Source organism: Acomys minous (assembly GCF_964271855.1).
Source record: "Acomys minous genome assembly, chromosome: 12".
Lineage (NCBI taxonomy): Eukaryota > Metazoa > Chordata > Mammalia > Rodentia > Muridae > Acomys > Acomys minous.
This window is the reverse complement of record NC_140493.1, coordinates 74,351,673-74,363,714: the sequence shown is the minus strand read 5'-3', so window position 1 is coordinate 74,363,714 and position 12,042 is coordinate 74,351,673. Positions and strand designations below refer to the sequence as shown.

At 46.0% G+C, this 12,042-nt stretch overlaps 1 protein-coding gene across 1 annotated transcript in view; it reads left to right on the top strand.

The window, feature by feature from the left end:
* Positions 1-12,042, top strand: part of ASIC2 (acid sensing ion channel subunit 2) — a 1,061,758-nt gene that overhangs the window by 590,445 nt on the left and 459,271 nt on the right. The window lies entirely within an intron of this gene.

The window sequence follows — 12,042 nt, the reverse complement described above, 5'->3', positions numbered from 1 at the left end:
CAGCAGGCTAGCTGCCCCACAAGCTCCCAGGGACTCGCCCATCTCTTCCCCCATTTCTCCTGAGGAGCACTGGAGTTACAGCCTCACACTGATGCAATCATCTTCTCAGGGGTTCCAGGGACTTGAACTCAGAACCACACACATTCTTCAGCCCAGAAAGGCTCTCTTTAGTCAAGAGACCTAAGACTAATGACACTTGCAAAGTGGCTGAAAGAAATTGAGATATCCGACCAGCAAGGAGAAGATTACAGGGAGGCAGGATCTTAATCTTTAAGTATACAAAAAGCTGCTACATAAATACTGATCAAACCGGCCCGGCCTTTTCCTGGAAGGTAAAAATTAAAGCCAACGGGAGATTAAAAGGCTGGAAACATAAGCTTCCTCCGAAGAGAAGTGTTTCCAATGAACAAATGTCTACATTCAGGCTCATATGCCCCATTCTCCCTTAGGAGAGTGGGGCGACCATGGCAGAGACATGGGTGCCTGGCAGGGACCCTCCAGGTTCTGCTGTCTGGTCTGACTTCCCAGAGAACTGCCCATCAGTCAGTGAGACCTTGGGACCAGCACTCCAAGTGTCTCGAGCCAGGACTCTCAGAATAATTTGGCTTCTTCTAGGGTCCAACTAACTACGTCAATGAAAGTAATTGCCTATGTTCCTAATGCCACAATTAAAGAAAACTCATTGGCAAAGCAGTGTTCAGCAAAAATCCATTTTTAGAGTTTTTCCTTTTTTATTAGCTGCTTTCCCATAGAAATAGTCTACACATGCAGTAAATCAGAAGCCAATACGTAGGGGCTTTCTGAGGAACCACAGGACAGAGAATGGATGGAAAGGAACTGCAGGCAGGGGTAACGGCAAGGCCTGAGGCAGAGATGCGTATATTCTCTTGACAAGTGGCCCTTAGGCCTGGGTGCCCAGGGGAAAAAACTCTTGAAATGGATTGTTCTGTCGTCCATTATCTGTGCGTTTGTTCCAGCCCAAACCCCTCTTTGTTGTTCACCGAGAGATCTATTCTGGCTGCTTGATGCCTTCACAGGTGTAGGAGTTGCAAATTAGAGGTGCATGGGAAACGGGGCTTAGAACCACATATCAGAGTGGAGTTGGCAGAGGAGGACTAGAGGACTGGATCAGGAGCAGGGGAGGACAGGAGGAATGGATCAGGAGCAGGGGAGGGGGCTGGAGGACTGGGTCAGGAGCAGGGGAGGACAGGAGGACTCAGTCAGGAGCAGGGGAGGACAGGAGGACTCAGTCAGGAGCAGGGGAGGACAGGAGGACTGGGTCAGGATCAGAAGAGGACTGGAGGACTGGGTCAGGAGCAGGGGAGGACTGGAGGACTGGGTCAGGAGCAGGGGAGGATGGGAGGACTGGGTCAAGAGCAGGGGAGGATGGGAGGACTGGGTCAGGAGCAGGGGAGGATGAGAGGACTGGGTCAGGAGCAGGGGAGGCCAGGAGGAATTGATGGGATGCAGCGAGGAGGTCAGGTGGCTAAGTCATCTGTCAAGAACAGCCTCCAGTGAACTAAGCAGGAAGGGCCCCTGAGCTCTCTGAAGACCACAGACCCAAGCAGAGCTTTCAATCAACTAGGTGTCAGGAAGCCACTTCGTGAAGCAGGACCCCAGTAAGACATCTCAACAAGAACGGAGCCGTGGTCGGCTCTGGGGAATGTACATGGCGATTTGATTCAAGACTCCACCCCCTAAGAAAACAATTCAGCTCCAAAACTTCCTTACAGATTCTGCAGGCTAGCAAATGGGTCGGCCTGGTGGGAAACACTGAGTTAGAAATCACAGGCCACCCTGGGGAGTGCTGTATAACCATTCATTATTATAACCTGGGAGACTATACAGTAACATGGAAACACTTTACCAATGCTTTTAATCAAGGGCTAGCATTTTTTCCCCACAAAAGGCTAGATAATTGTAGTTTGGGCTTGATAAGGCATGCTATACAATCTTCTGGTGTGAAAGTAGCCACAGACTGGTTATAAATGAATGCACAACGCGTGTGTTCCAATGAAATTTTATTTACAATCAAGTGGGATAGCCACCAGGAAACACCATAGGGAGCAGCCTCAGATCTGGGGAGACTCCACATGACACTGGCTGCTGTGTAGTCACATGATTTGGGGCACAGACTATCATCAGGACTGGAAAATGCGAGGGTGTAGGACACAGAGCATACCATTTGAGGAGGTCTGGTTGCCCAGGACTCTTTCTCACTGAGGGTACACAGGGGCAAGTCTGAGCTCAGGAAGCTATCTGAATGAGTTTTAGGGTATGGTGGCATTATGGAAGAATTCTTCGCAGAAGTCTTTTGTACCAAACACCAAAAAAGACTTAAGATGGTCAGCCTTATTATTATGTGGTTTTCACTACAGTGAGAAATAAAATTTAAAAATCACTATATGTAGCCAAGGAGTACAAGCACTCCAAACAACACAGGTGAAGGTTTGCAAACAAACTGCATGGAAAGGAAATATATTTTTGTACTTGGAAAGAGAAGAATCTCTTATTAAAGTTGATAGAGGTGGCCCTGCTGCAAACAATAATAAAAAGATATTTACATTGGGCTTTGCAAGATGTTTTGATGGCAGGAGTAAACTGAAAGAGAGGAAAAGAGCTTCAGACCATTAGAGGATGATATGAAAAAAGGGGTGCTGGGCTCAAGTTCACAGTTACACCAGTCTCTGTGATTGAGGTGGGGACCTGGGGGGGGGGGATGGTGGGAAGCAAGACAGTCCCGGAAGAGGCAAACAAGGTGGGTGACGGAGCTTTTACTATTGCTCTGGCTCTCATCTTGAAAACTGAACCTTAACTTTCTCTCAGCTGTGCTTTCTTCTCCTCCACGATTTAGGACTTGCAGTGACTCTCCTTGAGTTTACAAACAAGGAGGCCAAAGCTGAGAGACACTGAATCGCTCGTATCATGTCACAAGGCTCCTGAGTGTGACTGGGGATCAGCCCTCTGACCCCTGGAGCCAATATGGCCCTGCACAGATTGCTAAGCCACCCTGAGCCCAGGTTTGTAGGTCTCCCCTGGGTCCAGCCTGATCACCTTGCTTGAGATACATCAGGAGATGGCGATGGAGACCTGATTAGTGGAGGACTCAGAAGGACCCACGGAGGCCCTTGAACTTGACCTTATCAGCACAAACAAACCACTACAGGTCCCTTCTGGACCCCAGGTCAAAATTAAGTCTGCTTAGCCCAGAGGCCTGGTTAGGAGCTGGCGTTCAAAGGAAGCCTTGGGGACTCACAAGTCTCCTAGGAAGAAGTCAAAGGAGCCTGTGTCATTAGTGAGGGATGGCTTCTGGGAAACATGCTTTCTGCAGGCAGCTCTCCAGTGTTCCTTCACACTACCCAAGCCTGGACTGGGAAGAGGGTGGCCTTTCCTCCATCCTCACCCACCCCAGGGAGTAAGCCGAGCCCATCCCAGAGCTGTTCCGCAGTGGGCCTCCTCCTCAGCTCAGAGAAAAGTGACAGGGCCTGACTGTGGGAAACGGGCCCTGTGGGAAGGGAATGGAAGAGACTCAGATAGCCCTTTGGGCTCCAAGGTCAAAGTTCAGCACAGAGACATTGTGGTTCAAGTCCCTAGGTCAGCCATGGAGCCCTTCAGGATATCTGGGTCTCGTTAGCCCCTGTGCCTCTCTACAAGCCTGGTTCTAACAGGATGTAAACTGTCGCCTTAGAACAATGTTTCTCAACATGGGGGTCGTGACCCCTCTGCGTGGGTCCCATATGTATTTACATTACCATTCGTGGCAGCAGCAAAATTACAGTTATAAAGTATCATTGAAAACAATTTTATGGTTGGGGGTTAGCACAATAAGAGGAACTGTGTTACTAGGTCTCAGCATTAGGAAAGTTGGGAACCACTGTCTAGTGGGTAAAGACAGGTATCTCCTGCCGCCGCCCCTCCCCCAACTCCTCTCACTTCCGATGAACTCCCAGCAGAAACTGATGAATACTCTTCGATATAATGTTGGGGGATATTGAACTTTGGGAGTCAAAGGCATTAAAAAATAAAAGGACTTGCTTGTTTCTTCCTTTACCCACCTCCCATGGAGCTCGAACCTCGTGATTGGCGTCGGCCAGGTTCCAGGAAACACAGTGAGGGAAGGCAGCTCCCTGCCATCCATGAATTCCAGTATCAGACTGCCCTGGAACCAGCAACACGCTCTCTCCCACCACGGCTGTGTGTGGTCTTGCACAGGTTACTTAATTTCAAATAGGGGATCATGAAAATAGTCCCACCATGGTTCCTACCAGCAAAGCCACTCAAGCTCTGCCTTGACAGGTGTGAGCACTGGATAGGTATTGTCTGAGGGGCAGAGATGATGAGAGAGATTTGGAGAAGTCGGACTGGTGGTAAGTCAGGGTTAGAGGGAGCTACAGCAAGTCTGTAAGGGTTTTTTTTCCAGCACAAGGCCACACCATGCAACAAACCTCGCCCAAAGAGATTTACTGGGAAGACACCCAGGATGGTAGCTGCCTATGACAGAAAACAGAGAGCCCAGTGGGCTGGGCAGAGGGGAGGGATTTTTATAGGGTCTTGAAGCATATGCCCTGAGCTAGTGGGAAAGTACAGTACAGCTCAGGTATCGATCGCTTGGTGCTAAATTTTGAGACATTGTCTGGCCACTAAAGCTGAGCCATGGGGCAGGGATTTCCAAGTCTCCCAGCTCAGGTCTAAGCCTGGGGCAGAGTGTTTCCCCACTAGTCTTTTACTCTACAAATTCAAGAAAAAAAGAGCCAAGGAAGGAGCTCTGGGATGGCAAGTGAGGCAGTGAGCCATCCTGTAGCAGGGTAGCAGCAAAGGAGCAGGAAGGAAATGCTGTACAACAAAACCTTTCCTGGGGACACAGTTTACTGACACCAAACTGAGGGCCTATGACAAACCTAAGTACAGATACCACCAAGGACTAACTTGGTGAACCATGAGTTTTATTGGAGTTACTTACAGGATTATGGGTGAGAGTTTACTTACAAGAACAGAAATGACCCAAAACAACTCCATCACCAAAGCCCACACCAGTATGGATGACAGTTCACAGAAGCTGGAAACTCGGAGCGCACTGCATAGCCGTTAGAAAGTGTCGTTTCCAAGAGACTCTGGTCTAACCCTCTTCCAGGCAGCTGGTCTGCCCTCAGAGTCTTATTTGCAGTTCGGCTTGTCTGAGAGTAACTCTCGGGATCTTGGCTTGTTTACTCTGGGAGGAAGGGAAATAGTGAATCTGATCTGTTTCAGGGACTTCCTGAAGCTGTTGAGTTGTTGAACTGTTACAAAACAGAGGACGGCACTTCTGGATGTAGCCCACTGGACATAGCAGGCCTCTCGACCTTGCCTTTGGAAGGCTGGACCTCAACCATGTTTTAGCCATGAATCAACACAAAGACTTCTATACTCCACTGTGGATCAAGCATTTTACATTAAATGCTTCATCTACGATTTAAAACTGGTCAGGAGTGTTCCATTGCTTCTCTTCTGATCTCTCTTTCAGAAATCATCAGAAGCAAAGTTACTCAAAGTGATGACCCTTGAGAGGCAGCAGTGGAGACACTGGACCATTACCTCAGTGAGCCTTGAAGATTAGTTCTTAAGAAAGATGCACTGACCCAAAGGAAGGACGTGTGAAAATTTGCCATGGTTTAGTTGGCTTGATGCCATTAGTTTTAAGGTACTGGGAGAATACCGAATACTAACCATACGCATTACTTAAGGGATAAACACTCTCAGTGCAGTGAGCCCAGCACCTCTGGCCACTGTGGACCCTCCTTCTCCCTTCTCATCCCTAGGATGGAGGTGGCATTCTTGGGCTCCAGGCCAGCTTCTAAACAGAAATCGCTTTGGCCCTAAGTGGCCATTCCCAGGTGTATTGGTTTCTTTTTCCGTTGCTGTGACAACATGACCGATAACAGCAACTTCAGGGAGGAAATGCGTATTTTGACTAACAATTTAAGTCTATTATGGCGAAGAAGTCGTGGTGGTGAGGATGGCTCCCGTTGTGGTTGCTGAAGCTTGAAGTAACCGTTCACATTGCCATCCAGAATCAGTAAGAGAAGAGAGACAATTCTGGTACCCAGCATGCTCTCTGCTTTTTATCTACTCTGGGCCCTCAGCACACAGGATGGTGTTGCTCAGATTCGGGGTGAAATCTTTCCAGAAACGCTGTCAGTAGATGCCAAGCAGATGCAGATATATGCTTTCATGGAGACTAAGTCCAGCTGGAGTGACAATGAAGGTAAACCACCAAAAGGAATGTCACCCACCTTCTTCCTGAGTCAGTCCCTTCCTTGGGCCTTTTGTCCTCTCAAAGCCACCTAGGGTTGGATGAACTAACACAGGCTTGGGGCCTGACAGTCTTAACCTTTAAGATAATTGGATCTCAGCCTTGTGTGACTTGTTTGAACAGAGATAGTATATACGTGTGAAATATACTCAACCTCAAAGACTTGGTCCAAGAACAAATTGTACAGTAGCTCAGCAGATATTTTTATGATAACTAGTTCTAGTGCTAATAATATTTAGATATATTGGACTGACAAAAATACATTACTTTTTTTTACTTTTACATATACATTTATATTATTACACATATATACAATAAGCTACATGCAACAAGAAGGACCACGAAACAATCAGGAATTATATAAATGTTACATTTATAATGTTTTGCATATTTGTATTTGGCAACTTTGGAGAAAACATCTTTCCTATCTTGGTGAGTCTACAATTCTGAATGTAAATCAATATCTATCATATCTCATCTCTATCAACCTAAAAACATCTATCTAGACCTAAAAATAACTTAACCCCTAAACAACTAAGCTTAATTGTAAAACTAAACTATCAGGTCTTCAACCCTATCAGAGACTTGAGAAGGAATAAAATTAATTATCTAAGTAAACAGGAAGCACAAGCTTGCAGCTTCCAAAATGAGAAAATGACAGACAGTTCACTGCCTAGACAGTCACCCAAAACTCTCTTCAGCCTTCTGGCCTATTATATCTCGCAGACATACTTGTGAAGCAGGAGTTATTGAGGACTTGCTTACCCTGTCTTGGCAGAGTTTGGCCATCGACTCTGCCTGCATCCAAGCTTGCCCACTTTTAGGCAGAATTCTGTCTGTGGCAGAAATGAGGACATTTTGCCCATGGCTGGTTTGCCACATTTGAAGCCATTTCCGTAAGGAGGTTCTTTGATGTGTATCATCTTCTCTGAGGTAGGCTCAGTATTGCCAGGAGTTAACCTGCTTTATTGTCAAAGGATCCTTAAAATCATAAAAAAAAAAAAAATTTAAATGCCATGTTCTGTAGGTCTCTGAGGTCTTTGAAGACCTTATCTAACCATTTTACCTTATTTATCTATAGAATCATATCTATCTGCTAAACCTAGGGTGTATATTCTTGTGATGAAAATAGGCTAGTCATTGACATGACCTTGAGTTGATCAACTAACAATTAACTTGTGTTACTTAATTATCCTAAACAGCCTGCAATAGTATCTTCAAAGTATTCGAAGTAAACCTTGTATTATAATTGAGTTGCATGGGTATACTTACCTCATATTAGAGTAGAAATATGTTCAATGTATGTGAAGAATAATCTTGAATTTGAATTCTAAGCCAATGTATCAAAATTGAACTTATTTTGCATCACTATACAAAATTCTATACCAATGAATTAAAAATGACCTTGTTTGTGAGTAGCAGTTAAGACCTTAAGCTGAGGAGTCAGTTCAATAATCTACTTTTTGCCCTGCCATCCCTATGTATTTCTATATTCCTCCTTCTTTCTTTTCAACCCCTATCTCCATACCTAAGAAAGAAAGATAAAGGAAAAGAGAGAAATTCCTGAGTCCAACTTTGTCTTCTCTCTGAATAAGACCAATAATAACTTATAACCAACTCCTGTTAAAAATAAACACCCATGTCCCAAGAAAACAACCAAAACCCCACCTCACCCCCCTTAAGGGAAATGGGCCGTTGTTCTCTCTCTAAGGCTTCTGAAAAGTTTCTATAAGACAAAAGACACTGTCAACAGCCTGGGAAAAGATCTTCACCAACCAACCCTCCATCTGACAAAGTGCTAATATCCAAAATATATAAAGAACTCAAGAAATTAAACACCACCAAGCCAAATAACCCAATTAAAAATTAGGATACGGAGTTAAACAGAGAATCTCAACAGAGGAATATCAAATGGCTGAGAAACACTTAAAGAAATGCTCAACGCCCCTAGTCATCAGGGAAATGCAAATCAAAGCTACTCTGAGATTCCATCTTACGCCTACCAGAATACATTACTGTTGATGTTGATTTCACCTGCATCTAGTCTTTTCAGTATGGCTACTAAAAAAAGCTGAAAATGATTCTGTAGTCTGTGCTATGGTACTATTAGCCAGTGCCAATGCAGAGTCTGGCATTTCTGTGAGGACATCACCAGTCTGGTCCAAAGGAATGTCTCTAGCGGGTACATCTCCCAGAGTGTGGCTTTTGGAGAGAACAGCCTTTCTGCATGCCTTGAATTGGACCATATAATCTATTACTCCTTTTTTGCTTATGGATAAAAATCAGTCTTGCTATATTAGTTTCTTATTGGTGCTGTAAAAAGTTACCATAAACTTAATGACTTACAACAACACAGATCCATCCTCTATAGCTCTGGTGGTCAGGGACTGGAAATCAGGTTAATTAAGCTAATGTCAAGATGGCAGCGGGGTTGGCTCTTCCTGGCGTCATGAGGAGGGAATGCAATTCCTTGCCTTTATTGATCTTTAATTATTGGATTCTATCATCTGGCTGGATTCCTTAGTTTCTGGTCTCACACCATTTAGGTTTCTCACCTCTTCATTCCTCATCACGTCTACTTCCTCTCTATGACGTCACACTCCTCTTTTACAAGTATCTCCACTGTGGCTGCAAGAGCTTTCTATTTATCACACTTTCAACATCTTCTTTGTCCTATAATGGATACGAGCCAGTTAAGGGAACTGTAGCCTACCATTCCTGCCTACTTCATGCCATCTTCCAATTTATAGGTTCTAAGATGCAGCACGAATAGTCTCCAAGCCGTAGCACATGACTTAGAGCCTTGAACCCAGAAATGGACCAGTTATCTAGCCTACCTCCTGACTGCAGCTTCACAACAGTCTACAGTTACAGGCCTTATGCAAATGAGGCAAGAGGCCCAGATCTAGGAATTTCTGTGAGCTCCTGTAGCCAGCAAGAGCCCATGAAGGCCAGGTGCCCCATCTAACCTGGGGCGCTATACTCACTGGGTCAGGGGAGGTTGCAGCAATGCTTTATAATCATTCTGAAGACAGAAGCCGCTGTCACAGACCACCTTCAGGGTACTGTCTTGCAGCTCCTTTTGGAACAGCCCAGATGTGTGGCTGCACCAGGGGACTCATCAGGACAGGACATGAGCAGAATTGCAACCAAAGGCAATGAAAAATGGATTTAAAACAGATGGTGGGCTTGATGGAGCCCATGGTGAGGTTCACACCGTACCAGGGCAGGTGATGCCAGCTTTATTAATAAGGACAGAAGGAAATAGATTGTTCTGGAGACAGCAGGAGGCTGGGAGGTCTCTGTGGTGTGGGGATGCAAAAGGCCCCACTCAGCAGTAGTTTTTCTTCCTTGACAGGTCTTTCTTCAGCCTAAAGACTCCATGCCTGCTCCTGCCTCTTGTCATCTCTCTACACTCTCCCTCCTCATTCATCTCTGTCCTTCCCAGTCACTTATTTTTAGTCGCGTTAGCAGATGATCCACCATGCTCTGTGGAAGTGGGGGTCAAAGAAATGAAGACACTTCATCTAAAGAAAGCGATGATGTTGCTGGGGTCTATTCCCACTGCCTGTTTACTTAAGATGTTTGCTGGACACATTCACAATAGGTATGCCATTGGGAGGTGACAGGTAGCTCTCCCTCAGGGTTGTGGGTCTTCTAACTGGGGACTGACTAAGGTTGGGTGGTAGAAAAGTGGGTTTCACTCTGTGAGGTGAGAGTAGTGTGGTGAGGGAGTGTGGAAACAGGGTGTAGATAAGAACACCGTTGGCTTCAAGTGCCAGATCCAATGGTTTCAGTGTAACTGTGAGTAAGTCACCAAAACCCCAACACTCAGACTCCCTGTCTCTGAAATGGAACTAGCCTTAGATAGTCTTGCCTCATGGTCATTGAGATGATCAGAAAGAATGAGCAAGAATTCTGTTTGCCCTCCAGAAAATCCTTGTCAAGCAGCTGAGACATTGATACAAACCAGCCCAACATAAGGTCAAGGCTGGGACAGCAGTAGATGTGAGGAGTTTAGGGTCACATTAGGGTTATGGTCATCAAACCAAGTGAGAAGTTAAGAACAAATAATCAAGGCTTAGCAGTAAGAGAGGGAAGCATGCCTTTTAGCTGAGTGGCAAATACGGTGTAAGAGATGAGGCCCAAGGACTTATTCTGGACAGTCCAGCAGGCAGGGTCTCAATGGCTACATGGAAAGTATTTAGACATCACTTGGAGAGAATAGAGCCACAGCAGAGAACTCGAAGGGTGGTGACATGATATTTAATAGATCTGATTGGGTCAAGCATAGAGCAGATTTGAGGCAGGAAAGAGAGAGAAGATGGTGTGTGGAAGCCAGAGTAGCTGCAAGGTGGTGCGGCCATACCAGTCAAGAGTAGATTGTTTTCAAAGGAGAGGCCAGGGGGCCAAGCACTGAGAAAACAGGCGCTCAGAAGCATATGGAGGCATGCACTGTGTGTGTCTGGGAAAAGTGAGAAGGGCTGGGATTCCCTTGGGAGGGCGAAGCAAGTGGCAGAGGTAGGAGTGTGAATGCTACGTATGGACTACTGACAGAACTAAAGATGCTTCTAAAAGTGCTTTAAGGATAAGGGAGAGGAGACCAAGGAGAGGGCGCTGGGCCAAGAGGTTTCTGTTGTGATCTTGTTTTTGTTTTACATGGTAGAAACCTTGAGTGGGTTCAAGTGCTCGTGCAGTCAATCAATAAAGAGGCGGGGGTTGAAGGCAGAGAAGGGACAAATCATTCAAAAGATAGCTCTCATATACCTGTGCTGTGCTCGGGACTCTTTTAGGAAGTGGAAACTCAGCAAGGGGAAAAGATGTGTGGACTCCCTTCCTGTGAGTGGATAATCAGTGGCGCAGGCTTCTGACAGAGAGGGGCAGGCAATGCTAGAATTCAGAACACAGGTTGACAGAGAGAAAGGGGAAGAGCACATTCGGGTTCACTTGTAGATGCTAGTCCAGGCCACTGAGTGGGAGTCTGTCTGATGGTTTATTTGCACTGAGGCATAGGAAATGAGGTCATCCTTTGTGACACACGTGGGAAGATAGGAGGGGACACTTAGAGGAGGATTTGAAATAAGCCACCATGGAGGATAAGAAAGCATTCGAAAAAGAGGTGACTGAGGGAGCCCCTAACAGGCAACCTGTGAGGCTTTTTACGCTTTAGAATTCAGGAGGTCACCCCTTTCAGGTTTCCTCTCAGTAGCCCCAGGGGAGGATAGAAAGGGTTCTGCTCATACAAATCTGGAATATTCCTCGGAACAGACTGACCCAAGACATGAGTAAAGAAGGGCTGGGGCCTAATGAGCCGGTCTAGTGAAGTCAAGGCTAAAGAGGGGAGAAATTAAAACTGTCTAACGAGGACCAACAAGCCACGGTCTGGAAGAGGTCAGAGAGCAGAGTTGGAAGGAGAAGCAGTGTAGTGGTTTGAATAAGAACAGTTCCTGCAGGCTCGCACATTTAAATACTTGCTTCCTAGTTGCTTATGACCTCCCAGCTATGTCTCTGGCCTCCTGTTGCCAGGCCTTCACTCTGCCATCATAGACTTCAACCCTCCGGAACTGTAATCCCAACTAAACTCTCTTTCATAAGTTGCCTTGGTCATGGTGTTTCATCGCAACACTAGAAAAGCAAGTAAGACAAGCAGTGAAGGACCAGCTGGAAGGGAAGTACATCACAGGAGAGAAGGGCTGGGATGTCGGATGTTGCATGGAGAGCCTTTCGTGGTGGTAGACACATCCCTTATGTGG